At 43.5% G+C, this 13,598-nt stretch overlaps 1 long non-coding RNA gene across 1 annotated transcript; it reads right to left on the bottom strand.

The window, feature by feature from the left end:
• Nucleotides 1–300: 300 nt before the first annotated feature.
• LOC132539868 (uncharacterized) lies at nucleotides 301–13,566 on the bottom strand. The gene is made up of 2 exons (XR_009551135.1): nucleotides 12,688–13,566; nucleotides 301–2,336 (listed from the first exon to the last, which is right to left on the bottom strand). It is a non-coding gene; the product is annotated as an uncharacterized LOC132539868 (long non-coding RNA).
• Nucleotides 13,567–13,598: the final 32 nt, after the last annotated feature.

Raw genomic sequence — 13,598 nt, 5'->3', positions numbered from 1 at the left:
TTTTCCAGCACAGGTGAAAAGGGGGCAGGATATCTCAGTTTCTGAGTTAAGATTCATCAGCTAGGAAAGGAAAACAAACAAACAAAAAATCAGCAAAAGCAGGTATCAGTCAGTTGAGGTCTTGGAGGGTGTTTTAGGGGAAAGGTTGCTTAAGAGGCTTGTTTGTACTGAGGACGATTAGAAACACGAGATGCATGATTTGGACTCTTCTTGACTGTTGAAAGTCCTTAGTAACTGTCAGGTGGAACATCAGAATCAAAGTGACTCTTATTCAACTTAGTGAAAGAAGACCAAGACACATTTGCAAACGTGCCATAGAGATTTTAATGAAAAAATTAGAAAAGTGCATTATTTTACAACACTACAGTAAATGATTCTTTTTTTCTTCTGTAAAGACATTGTAAAATATATACAGTTGCTTTAGTGCATTCGTTACAAAAGAAAGATGCAATCCCTTGCATAAATTACATATTTTACATGGGCTGGATGTCTACTTGGACTTGTAAACATTGGTGATACAGTTTTTTGTTTTTCATTCTTCAGGTAAGCTGTGATAATAAATACCTCTGACATTTGTTTAATGGTTGTCTCATTCTGTTAAACTTCAGAACGGCATTCTAAGGCCATTTGTGAAGGTGCCCTCACCACACGTGGAGAAGGCCAGAGAAGATAAACAAAAGGAAAACAAACAGTAACAGTAACAGTAGGCTTCTTTGAATTTGGTACACTGTGGTCCGGTTGGGATCACTGGTTTTGCCAGATCTGGTGCAGCTTTTCTCCAAAGGTCTGATGCCTGGACCACAGTTGGGCCTGTCCAAATCCCAGAGGTCTACCAAAATGGGAAAGTGGTCTCCCACCAGGCGCTTGGGACAAAGCATTCCATCTTCCTGGAACATGGCCACACTGCTCCAGCTTCCGGTAGATCGCTCCTGATTTCCATCACCCTCCCCAGATGAGTTTGGAGGGCCTCTGGCAGCAGCATCACCCTGAGAACCAAACTTGGTCCTGCAGCTATACCATCATGAAGATGTCCAATGATGCCAAAAAATAAAAAGAATCACCCCCAAACCCCTGACACCTGAAGAGACCCATCAGTGTTCACACATATACCCCAAAGGATCACAAGAGGATCCACATCTTTGTTCTCCCCAACCCTCCACCACCCCCTTAAGTTGAACACTTTGCGTATAAGCCAATCGCATAAATGGCCGTGAGTTTGGAACAACGAATAATTCAAGCTTAACTTATATGCCAGGGGATCACAAAAGGACACCTTTTTTTTTTCCTGTGTGTAACATTTTGAGGTACAAGGAATACAGTTGGATGAAGTAAATTTTCTTAGAGGGAACGCTAACCATTTCTTAGCCTGCTGGGAATAGACTAGAAATTCTTCTTCCTTTAATCAATTCAGTGGTTTAGAATCTACTCATCATCTCTCTGCCTTTGCCTATGTTTCCTATGAAACCTTCTGATTAACATTTATGGACATGAGCGCTTCAAACCTTCCAGCTGGGACTAATCTGTTTTCCTATTTAAATGTTACCCGGTAACGCCAACAGTTCCACCTAATCCAACGCATGATCCAACCCACAGAGCCTTCTGATAAAGCTGAGGGTGGGCTGGGATGACCTCTGGAGGTCCCTTCCAGCCCCGAGTGGCTGTCATGACGCTATTTGTGGGCTGCATAAACAAATATATAATTAGCCTTTTTTCAGGAGTATGTGCTCCTCTAAGGAGCCATCAAATTATAGAGAAATCTTGTTAATTGTGGGTTCTGCTTCACTGGAGTCCTACTAATCATGATTTTTTCCCTTTCATTTGATTTTTTTTCTTTTTCTGCTCAGTTTCTAAAATTCAGCCCCAGGACAGGCACACAGGCAGCAGGGACCAAGGCATGTTCTGGTTCCAACATCTGCTGGTCTGACCCTGGCTATCTCGCCATGGGGCAGAAGAGACCGGCCAGTCTGTTGCCATGTGGACCCCATGAAGTTGAGGACTCTAACTGTTCACAGTGGTCTCTCACTGAGTTTGGTTTTGTAGCAGATGCAAGCCCTGTGAAGAATCCTGGATGAAAAAGATCACACAGAAGGAGACACTTCACAGGGGAGTCCTTAGGAGGCCCCAGATGCCCCACTACCACATTTCACACCTCTGAGCTGTTTGCTCTATATGGGCTCAGGTCAGACTTTCTCCCAAAGAGCAGGCTACTGCTCGCTAGAAAAATGTCTTCCCACACTATCTATAGACATCTGATCCACTGAGAACAGAGAGCTCAGAATCAACATATCAGAGATATGAATAGGGATGTGACTGTTCCATTCAAGGAGGTTTCACACCTGAAAAAAAATAATACATTTTCATGAGGAATGGAGTTGTAACAACTCAAAGACCCTATGCTGGGAGATTTGACCCTGTCCCTTCTCCAAACCCACCTCTCCCCACCAAACTGTTCATGGACAGCCTAATATATATGACACATTTTATCTCCTCTTGACCACCACCTCAAGACAGCTGCTTCTCACCCACTATTTCATCCTTTTTAAGAGAAGATGACTTGACCAAGGCCACATGACCTGATTTCTAATGAAAAGAAGTCAAGCTCAGGTGCTAACAAAGGTTCCTGTTCTTGCCCCTAGAACCTCTATCCACCACCAGAGAAGCTGAGGGGCTGGGGTTTCATGCTTTTGGTAACCACATTTTACAACTCCACTTTACAAATCTTTGCCTCTCAAACCACAAGCTCTTCTCTGGATGTTAGAGGAGGTCTCTACTAAGTTGAAGTAGAACCTCCAAAGAGGTCAGGACTGGAGTCCAAAAGAGACTTCATGGATCGAATCTTCCAGCTGACAGGTGGACTTGGTGATTAATTCCACCAACCAAGGGCGTGGTCTAGGCAGAACTTGCATCTTGGGGCTCTCTCCCTGCTTGTTCGCACAGAGTGAGACTTTTAAAGCAAGTGAAGAGTCAGCAGATTCAGCAAAGACTTTTCCAGTTGTCCTGGAACTTGCGCCATGCCACCACTCACCCCAGTGTGAAGTCCCCCATTTCTATGGAGGTGACCCCTAATGCCTCCTTTACTTGGACCATCCCCTAGATCCTTCTGTTGTCTGACAGGAAGAGAAGAAGTAATATGCACCTGCAGGACACTTAGCTTTCAAGGACAGAGTTGCCACCCCACCTGTCAAATGGGAGTGTTGTGCCCAACATAAAGAATGGTTGAGCAGTGGAAGGTCACATCTCCATTTTTACAGAGATGTCCTCATCCCGTTCTGAAGACTCCACTGGCCTGATTCAGGCACAGTACACCCGTGCTAAACCAGCTGGTCTTGTAGGTGGGGGGCGTGGCCTCCCAATAAGCAAAGAGATAGTCCTAAAGTAAAGACAAATGGAGGACATGTCTAGGAAGAGCAGATAGGAGGAAAGAAGAACTGGGACTTCACATTTAATAAAAAATCAAATCTTGGGGGGGAACTAGAACCCACTTTTGTTAGATTCTGCACACATGGATGGCAAGTATTGCAAATGGGTTAAGTATTTCTCTTTAGAATGGGGTACCTGTGCTGTCAAAGCACTGAAGGATGCATGAAGAAAATGAAGCAAAGAAAGAAGGAAAAAGAAAGGAAGGAAGGAAGGAAGGAAGCAAGCAAGCAAGCACTGTATAGGATTGTCAATTAAGGGTCTCTGCCTTTATTATTTATTAATAAACACATGGTTTCACTGCTCCAGGCTGACTTATTTTCAGAGAGAGACATATAAAATGGAAAGTAAAAGTCCATGGTACTGAAGCTTCCTCCAATGCAGTGGGGATTGGACTTGAATCTGGTTTCCACACATGGATGAGCTATTCTGCCAGGTCTATATGCTATTTCTTAAATCCAGGTGGAACAGCTGCCAACCAGAGGAGGTGCTTAGGGAAGTACTTCCAATTGCTGATGGCACCTAGCTGGTGGTCTCCTCTAGACTGGTGTGTTGGTAGCAGAAAGAACCAAGCAGATGCTAAGGAACTTGGGGCCTTGGTCAAATCCCTTCTTCTAGAAAGGAAGATGCCTCAGGTTCAGAGTCATAAAGTGATTTGCCCTAGGCCACAACAAATCACAAGGCCAAAAGTACTGGCTCATCTCACATTTACTAGTTCAAACATCTTTCTACCTCCTTCTACTTCTCCCACCCAGAGGCCTCATCTCAAGTCAAAGTTAATACTGCAGAGTTTGGGGGTGGAGGGAAGGTAGCAGCTTTGCGCCAAGAACTCCACAGCCGAAGACGCACTCATGGACCTTGGCTGTAAAGCTCCAGGCATATCTTGAACCCCCACCCCAGCAAGAATAAAATGGAAAGAGCATGAAGACAATGAGCCTTCCCCTTGAGCCACCAGCAACCATGACAAGACAGCCCCAGACTCTTCAGCTCTCTCTTAGGCACTAAATTCCCCCACCCCCATGAGATTTCAACTCAGGAAAGAAGCACAGGAAAGAGCCTCAGTGCTGATCAGGCCCCAGGTTGCCTGGTCACAGGCTGTGACAAAACTTGTCACAGTCCATCAAGAAATAGCAAAATCCTTCCTGTCAGGTAACCCCAGGAATTACACAGCACTTTCCTTTTCTTAGTGTCATGCTGATCTTTGGTGAAGCTGTTGGAAAGCTTATCAGAACAAGTCCCCAGGACATTAAGTGAAAGATCAAGTGGATTTTATCCAGAAGCATTCCAGGAGCAAATGAAAGTTAATACCAAGAAGGAAAAGAAAAAGCAATGAACTCCCACCAAGACAACAAGATTACACAGAATTTAAGCCCAGAGGAGACCCCAGGATCTTCCTTCAGAGTCTTGCTACTGGAGGAGGAGGAATTATGAAGAACTATTAGGGTATCTTTCCATGAAATCCCAAAATTCAGACTATGGTTGTCAGAGCAAAGAATGTTGAAATAAATGTACAGTATGGGCACTGAGGAACCACAAAGGTTCTTGAGCATGAGAACTGACCTGAATGACTTCTCATGTAAACAGTTTGGGAAGCACCTTGACAATGCCTAGTTTCTGTCACATGGCTCTGTAGTTGAACACCATTCAACTACAGGGTAAGATCTGTTAGTCTGCACAGTCCCACATCTGTGCTAAGCCTCTGACTAAAAGCAGGGCATACTGATCTGGTAACGTCTTCTCTAAAGTTTACCTAAAGCTACTTCCTCCATCAAGTCCTACCGGAGAATCTTTGACCAGACCAGGCTCAACAACTTCATCACCATTGTTCTCATTCAAGTTCAGTGCCCCAGGGATTACTTTGTAGGTGACACAGACCTGCCTATATGAGAAATCTAAGCTTGCAAATAGCTTCAGAGTGGCCTCAGCTCAGAGTGGATGTTCAGTGATTTCCAGACTCTAGGCAGTGGAGTTTCACCTCTCAAGTGAAGATGAGAAAACTGTCCCAGCTTGGCCCTGGCACACCAGTTAAGTGCACATATGAAGTGTAAGGACCTGGGGTTGAGCCCCTGGCTTCTCACCTGTAGCAGGGATACTTCACAAATGGTGAAGCAGGTCTGTGGGTATTTATCTTTCTCTCCCTCTCTATCTCCCTTTCCTCTCTCAACTTCTCTTTCTTATCCAATAAAATGGGGGGAAAATGGCTGCCAGGAGCAGTGGATTTGTACTGCCAGTACCAAGCCCCAGCAATAACCCTAGAAGCGAAGAAGAAGGATAAGAAGGAGAAGGAGAAGGAGAAGGAAAAGGAGGAGGAGGAGGAGAAGGAGGAGGACAAAATAGAAAAAGAGAAGAAAGAAAGAAAACTGTGCCTCCCCCCCACACACACACACACACACCAGTGAGGCCATCCTTCAGCCAGCTGGGGATTGTAGAAGCCAATCTTGGGAACCTGATGTTTCTGATTGCTTTTCACTCTACCACTCTGCCCTCTGGAGCTAAAAGAGTTGGCTCGTGCCTTCTGTTTGGGGCTCCATTGTTGGTACCAGACAATGAGAATTGAGGCTGGGGTCCCTATCACTCATTGCACATTTTCCCACACTGCCCATATTCTACTGGAATGAATTCCAGAAAGAAGCAATGGGGGAGGTGGTATTTCCATCAGGGGACTCACCTGCTACAGGTAAAATGTCACCAGCATAATCCTTGAGTCTGACAATGTACCAATCACCCACTCTACAGAATGGCCAGCTGTGGCCAGCTGGTAGCCCTATGGCACACGGCACATTCAGTCTGCCAGCCAAGGGTCATTGATTCTCTAGGGTCAGAGGAGTTTTCATCATGTGTGAACATGGCTTTCTGGGGATGGAGCAAATGCTTACATAGACCCTAAGATGTTCCTTGACAGCAGCACTAAATGGCTACTTTGGTGAGATGCTGGGCATCTGTCCTTCACTCTGTGGGTGCTGCCCAGTCTTGGCAGCTCCTAAGCCAGGGCACCAAAGGCTTGCTTTCCTATATCTACATCCATGGCAGAAGGAAGACTGGGGTCCTGAGAGGAGGGTGTCACTGTGCCCATTAGAGGTAGAGTCACAGCAGGGTGAGGCAGTGATGTACCCAGTTAAGCACATATTGTACTCAACCCAAGGGCCTGAACAAGCATCTGAGTTTGAGCCCTTGGCTCCCCACCTGCAGCAGGCCCTTCACAGTGAAGCAGGTCACCAGGTGTCTATCTTTTTCTCTCCCTATCTATCTCCCCTTCCTCTCTCACTTTCTGTCTGTTCTAATAAAAAAGAAAGACAGAAAGGAAGGAAAAAAAGGAGGGAAGGTGAAAGGGAGGGGTGGAGAGAGGGAGGAAAGTTGCCACCAGAAGCAGTGGGTTCATGCCAGCACTGAGCCCCAGCTGGAAGAGGGAAAAGTCATAAAAGGGTTTTAAAGGACAAATGAGAAGCTCTGTCTCCACTTTCATACTAAATAACAGCAAAGAGACCCTCCAGGTAGTGGGAACATTATGGCAAAGGCACAGGGATGAGAGTTCACATGAACATATTTTTTGTATCAGAGCAAAAGGTGACTGAGTTATATATCAGAGAGGTAGCCTTCTATTATCGGAACCAAGAAGGCCAAGCTATATGGCTTAGCAAGAGGCTCTCAAAACCATGGGTTACAAATCATAGTCCTTAACGGCTTGGAGTACTGCCGTTAAGAACAAATAATATTTTTCATGAATATTAATGGTAGGTAGGGCTTCACAATGATTGCCACTCATTGAGAAGTTGCTGGATACCAAAGTACCCCAACTGGATTACAGGGATCCCTAGAATAATCCTACTGGAGGGTCGGGAGAGTGCAGAAGTGACACAGCAGACTTCTATGCCTGACATTCCAGAGGTCCTAGGTTCAATCCCCATCACCACCATATGCCAGAGTTAAGCAGTCTCTCCTCTCCCTCTCTCTCTCAAATAAAACATTTTAATAAAAAATTAAAAAGTAGGGTAGGGGTAGGTAGCATAATGGTTATGCAAAGAGACTATCATGCCTGGGGCTCTGAAGTCCCAGGTTCCATCCTCTGTACCACTGTAAACCAGAGCTGAGCAGTGCTCTGGTAAAAAATAATAATAATAATAATTAAAAAGCAACCTCATTGGGTTACCCTTGACAATCTATAGAAGCATTATCTGTGCTGCATGTCTATTTATAGCTATTTATATCATCTCTACAGGTGTTTCAGGAGGGAGGGGAGCTTGCTGACGCTCACTGGCACAAAAGAGATCCATGTGAGGAGTCCAAAATAGCAGAGCCTAGTGGGGCTTTGGCAATGAGAGTCAGCACCCATGTGGTCCCCCTTCTGTAAACCTCAGTTTCTCTAAAAGAAGACAACATTTAACATGATTTCTTTACCTGCAGTAAATGATCACAGAGACTTACAGAGAACCAAATGTATTCATGACTATGCAATGTTGCCAATATTCTCACCTCAATCTTCCTTTTCTTTCTTTTCTTGATTGTTGTTATCACTAGGACTTCACCACTCTGGGATGACTTTTTCGAAGAGATGGACAGAGAGAGAGAGGGGAGGAAAGATACAACACTGAACCATACTCTAATGTGTGGGGGGCTGAATTCTAGGGTGCATGGCATGGCAAAGCAGGTACATTATCCTGGTGAGACCTCTTAAGTTCTTATCCCAAAGAAATCAGAAGAGAAAGGCAGTTGGAAACCCTACAAGACATTTGTCCTGAACTCTTCAAAATGGCAATGTCACAAGACATACATGGTGCCAGAGAAAGTTCTAGACTTAGGGGAGTCTGGGGCCAGCACATAAGCAATGTGAAATTGGTTTGGATTGTCAATACACAGACCATCTCTGGAGGAATTCTGGAAGGCAATGAGGATATTAGAATAGAGCTATATATTAGAGAGTATACGGATGTTCAAAAGCTTAAGTGTGATAATGGCACTGTTAATCTAGGAGATTGTTGGAGAGATAAATCACTTTTTTTTTTTTAGCTGAGCCACTTAAAAGAAATAGACATCACATCACCCTCTAAACACATCTCAGGGTGAATCTTGGAGAGCTAGAGTGCGGAAAAAAAAATAGTCAGAGTGAGTGGGAGACAGTTGGGCAAATACTGACAAGTCTGGTGAGAGATACTGCAGGTCCTCAATCAAATTTCCATACAGTCTTGATGAGAAAGATCAATTTATCCCATCAGAGCCACAAGATGTGTGTAGCTGAGATGATCTTCCAATGCATAATTTTTTTCTGGAAAATGTGGTTTCCTCCCAAATTCTAAAGATTTAAATGTAAAAGTCTTTGTTGGACCAAAACCTGGAAGCAACCCAAGAGTCCAACAACAGATGAGTGGCTGAGCAAGTTGTGGTATATATATATACAATGGAATACTACTCAGCTATTAAAATTGGTGATTTTCAGCCCATATTTTATGGAGCCTGAAGAAATCATGTTAAGTGAAATAAGTCCAAAATAGAAGGATGAATATGGGAAGATCTCAATCTCAGGCAGAAGTTGAAAAACCAGATCAGAAGAGAAAACACAAATAGAACATGGAATGAAGTTGGTGTATTGCACTAAAGTAAAAGACTCTGGGGTGGGGGGAGGGTTCAAGTCTTAGAGCACGATGCCAGACCTAGAGGACCTAGTGGAAAACTGGGAAATGTTAAGCATGTACAAACTATTGTATTTTATTGTTGACTGTAAAAAAAATAATCCCCCAATAAACAAAGGGTCATTGTTGCTTCACTTGCCCCATAAAAGAGAAAGAGAGAGAGAGAGAGAAGAGAGAGAAAGAGAAGAGAGTTCTTGAAATTGCCCAGAAATGGAAGGATGTCTCTCATCCCCTGGGAAACCAGAAAAGCTTGGTCACCTGTGATCTTAACTTTGAATAAGTAAGTTGGAAAATGAATTGACTAATGAATATTATAAGCATTTGAGGGATTAGAGAAGTTTGATGATGTTTTTGTGACTAGAAATCTGTGAGGGGAACTTAATTTGCTTATATCAATTAGTCTGTGTTCAGATGGGTTCCATCATCTCACTTAAGATTGTGGTTTTCAAGTAACCTTGGGGCACATGATAGTGAATTCCCTCCCTCCCCCTCAATATTAGGGATGTGTTGTCAAGAAAGAAGCATGTAAAATGGATTGATGCCCAGGAGTTTTGAGGGATCTGGAATGCTTGGGACATGGGTTCACTTGGTTACCTGGATCTCTGTTACTGCCAATTTCCTTTCCAGTACCCTTCAGTGAATAAATAAAGTGAATTTTGTTTCATTTTGTTTTCTGGTGGTTCAACTTCCTGATGTGCCTGGGTAATTTCAAACATCCAGGCCACGTCAAATTATTTTGTGCTAAGTGCTCATAAATCCCTTCCAAACTATCCTGGTGTGTGGAAGGTGCTTTTGAAGAGGTCTGATAAGGTGAGATGACTTCCAGGAGCCCAGTGAAGCAGGAGGTGCAGGCCGGGTCCCTGTCCTGGCTACCTTGCCTTACCTTGGTGCTTCTGGGCCCCAGGCAAACCTAAGAACAAAACCAAACAAAACAAAAACATAAAACTAAAACTCACACTTTAGGGTCCCAGGCATCAGGCGGTTTTTATATGAAGGCATAGTGACACTAACAGAATGGACACACCTAGCACAGGTCTTTACCCTAATGTTTGTGGATGCTTCCCATGTTTTTAAAATTTTTTTCATTATATTTATTGATTGGATAGAGACAGCCAGAAATCAAGAGGGTGATAGAGAGGGAGAGAGACAGAGAGACACCTGCAGCACTACTTCACCACTTGCAAAGCTTTCCTCCTGCAGGTGGGGACCGGGGACTCAAACCTGTAATGCGTGTGCTCAACCAGGTGTACCACCATCTGGCCCCCCATGGTTTCTTTAATACAGTCTTTTTTTTTTTTTTTTGCAAACATCAAAAAAATGGATCCTTAAAAATCATCACTATGGTTTTCCTTCTCAGTCTTTTTTTTTCCTCTCTCTGATCTTCCTTTCTAGCTCATTGCATGCAACAAATGACTCTAAACAACTTCTCTCCAGCCTCCAGTTACCAATGACCATCACTAAAAACAGAGACCTATCAAGTTTTCAGATCTAAATAAGGCTGAGAAGGACCTGCCTAGGCTTCTCTGCAGGTCTGATATTGTCCAGATGTTTTTCCAATCAAGGCTCCCTGTGTGAAGAGCAAGCAGTGATCCAAAAAGAATCATTCTCTTTTCCCACTTCTTACCTAATGCAGACTATGACCCACATAGTCAACGACTGCCACCTCTCCAGATTCAAAGGAGGTCTCGAAACTTTACCTGACACTGTTGACTGGCTACGGAAGAAGGGCAAACGCTAGAAGAAGACCTAATGCACTCACTTGGGAAGCAGTGTGCGACTATTTCCTGCTTCTCCAGGAGGGACTGGGAGCTGGTTTCAAAGGACCTGCTATGACCAAGTCCAAGTACAGGATCTCTCCTCCCAACCAGTGATGCACTACCCAAGGACTAGAATAAGCTTACAGGAAGATAGAGCATATCTGATGCCAGCTCTGAGGCTAATTTGATCTCTCAAACTCCAGACTCATACCTATGCAAATAAGAATCTGTCAGGTCAATGCTGTGGCAATGCCTTCTGCCCAGGAGGGCTGTGATAAATATGAAGAGAAAGCACCTCGGAGGGCCAACAAGAGCTCACCTGGGGAGAGGCCTACTTTGTTTGCCATGACCAGGTTTCAGCCTTCAATGCAACAGACAGGAGTGTCATGGCACTGGAGGAAGTTTCTGAGCTATGTACTCTCTCTCCCTCTCTTTTAGAAGTCAGCCTGGAGTGATGAAGGCCTAAATGATCACAATAACAACAGCAAAGAAAAAAAAAAAAAGCAGAGCCCAGAGCTGCTTAACAAGGTGAGTGCCACTACCTCTTCCCTGTCTTTGGTGTAGTGAATGCATTGAACTCCCTTGGTGGGGAAGCATTCAAGAAAAAGAGCCTGAAATGTCTCTAAGTATCTCCAAAGCATGTATATTTCTATGCCTACTCAAGGATTGAGTGGTGGGCCAACCTATGACTCTAGTGAAATGTGAATCTTCCCCAGCTCATCCTAACATGGCATTGATGACTTTTTCAGAAAAACAATAGAATGCAAGAAAGACCTTATACATGGGCTCACCCTTTTTAAACCTTATTTCCTCCTTCAAAAATTAAAGAGCTCAATGAAGACTCCTGCATCAATGCTGATTAAGATCTGAGAGGGAGGAAGAGGTTGAAAGAACCCAAGTAGCATTTTATCAATGTTAGAACTCTGAGACCCTCAACTCAATAACCCCATTGAGTACATCAATGCATCGAGAAAGCTCATTGGCAGAGACCATGCTGAGGAACAGATGAATGATAAGAAGAAAGGATGGATATCGCAAGGGCAATAAACTGAGGTCTGCCTCTACCTCCTAAACACTGAGCATAAACAAAGAAATTTAACTTTGGAGAAGACTCAGTGATTGCCCACCAGAGGATTGAGCTGATAGCCAAGCACAGGTATAGGAGGAATATAGAATCAAAACAAATTCCAAGGTGCTTCAGAAATTTAAGTGGGTGATTATCCTATACAGAAAAGTCAACTTTGTAGAAATAAATTATGGAAAATTTACTAAATTTCCCTGGATAGGAAAGAAGTAAGAGCATGCAAGTAGAAATAGACCACTTAATGAATAATTTATGCAGTTATTATGGCGAGAACCACTCCTCACTTTTAGGGTTAATTAAGGGTTGCGTTAATGTTCTTGTATTTGAATCCAAGGACCCAGTGTATTTTCCCATGAATAAAGAGAAATGATTTCCTTCACTTGAGTGCCGAGTTAGGACGCCATTGCATGGTAATTTCAACGGTTTGTTTGGGGATTCAGATGGAGACTACTGTCTGAGTTTTGCAAAAAGTCAGCTTTGTGACATTGAGCAAGTCACTCATCATCTCCCTGACTCAGTTCCTTTTACAAAACAAAGGTTATCAAACAGAAACATCCCTATTTGAGGGCAACCCTCCCAAGAGTTTTCATGAGAAATCCCACATTTACTTCGAATATCCTACTCTGAAGCATAAAGCTCTCTATTAAGATGCATTAGTATTCTTCAACTTACACCTCCCTATAACCAACCATTTCTTCCAGAGGAACATTTTCAAAGAGCAACTAACTGCTTCTATTCTCTGTAAAGAATTTAGACATTTTTGTTTGTTTGTTTTAATCTTAAATATGCGTAAATCAATACAGACCTTGCATGTAGATCACTGTGCATTTGGGCACAGAGAACACAAGGTTGTCAGATTCCTTCCATAGACCCTGTGGCCCAGACACGAGACATTTTCAACACAGAATGTAGCGTTAAGATGCATGTCTTTTGAGAAGGGTCTTCAGTGTGTCTATGTTTCAATCCAATGACCCCAAAGCTTGATACCGGTAGCATTTGGTGCCATCTCCATCAGAAAGCATGCAGGTGGACTCTTTCTAGAGAGTGGATCCTCCAACTCTAGGAGATCCCAACAGGGTTCTCGCTGATCCTTCCGAGCAGTAAGCCAAAGCCCAGTTGTATCCAAGAGTCATGACCTTCCAGGTTGTTTTTAAAAAAAAAAAAAAAAAAAAGGAGCTGAAGGATGTGAGAGTTTCAAAAATGGCTGGAACAATGACAAGGGAAAGCAAAATTCCCTCTGTGGATTTCCAGGTCAGATTTTTCTTAATTTCCATCATTGAAAGGGTCTCAAATAAACATATTCTATAGCCTAACCTGTCCCCTCTGGGAGATTAGCAGGCCTTCCCTTTTGGGTCACCCCCTATTTAGAGCAGGGAGAAATTTCTTGACTACTTAAACAAAAGCATCCCCTGAGATTGACAAATTCCCAGCAGGCCAAGACACAGTTCCTTGTCTCTAACATCTTCCTGAGACTAACATGAGCCTTCCCTTATTTACAAATCAAATGCCACAAGGCATTCTTCCTTAAAAGACATATATAGCTTTAAATGAGTAGTGCCCTGTAATTCGTTTCCATAAAAAAAAGAATCACCACATCTACCTACTAATATGCATTCTCATCTGAGCATTCCAAGACTGTGATCCTTGCTCATGCAGGTAGATGCTACACAAATCACCTCCAACACCATCTCCTCCACCACCATCTCCTCCACCACC

Source organism: Erinaceus europaeus, chromosome 8, assembly GCF_950295315.1.
Source record: "Erinaceus europaeus chromosome 8, mEriEur2.1, whole genome shotgun sequence".
Taxonomy (NCBI): Eukaryota; Metazoa; Chordata; class Mammalia; order Eulipotyphla; family Erinaceidae; genus Erinaceus; species Erinaceus europaeus.
The sequence above is the reverse complement of the archived record's forward strand: the minus strand, read 5'-3'. Positions and strand labels throughout refer to the sequence as shown.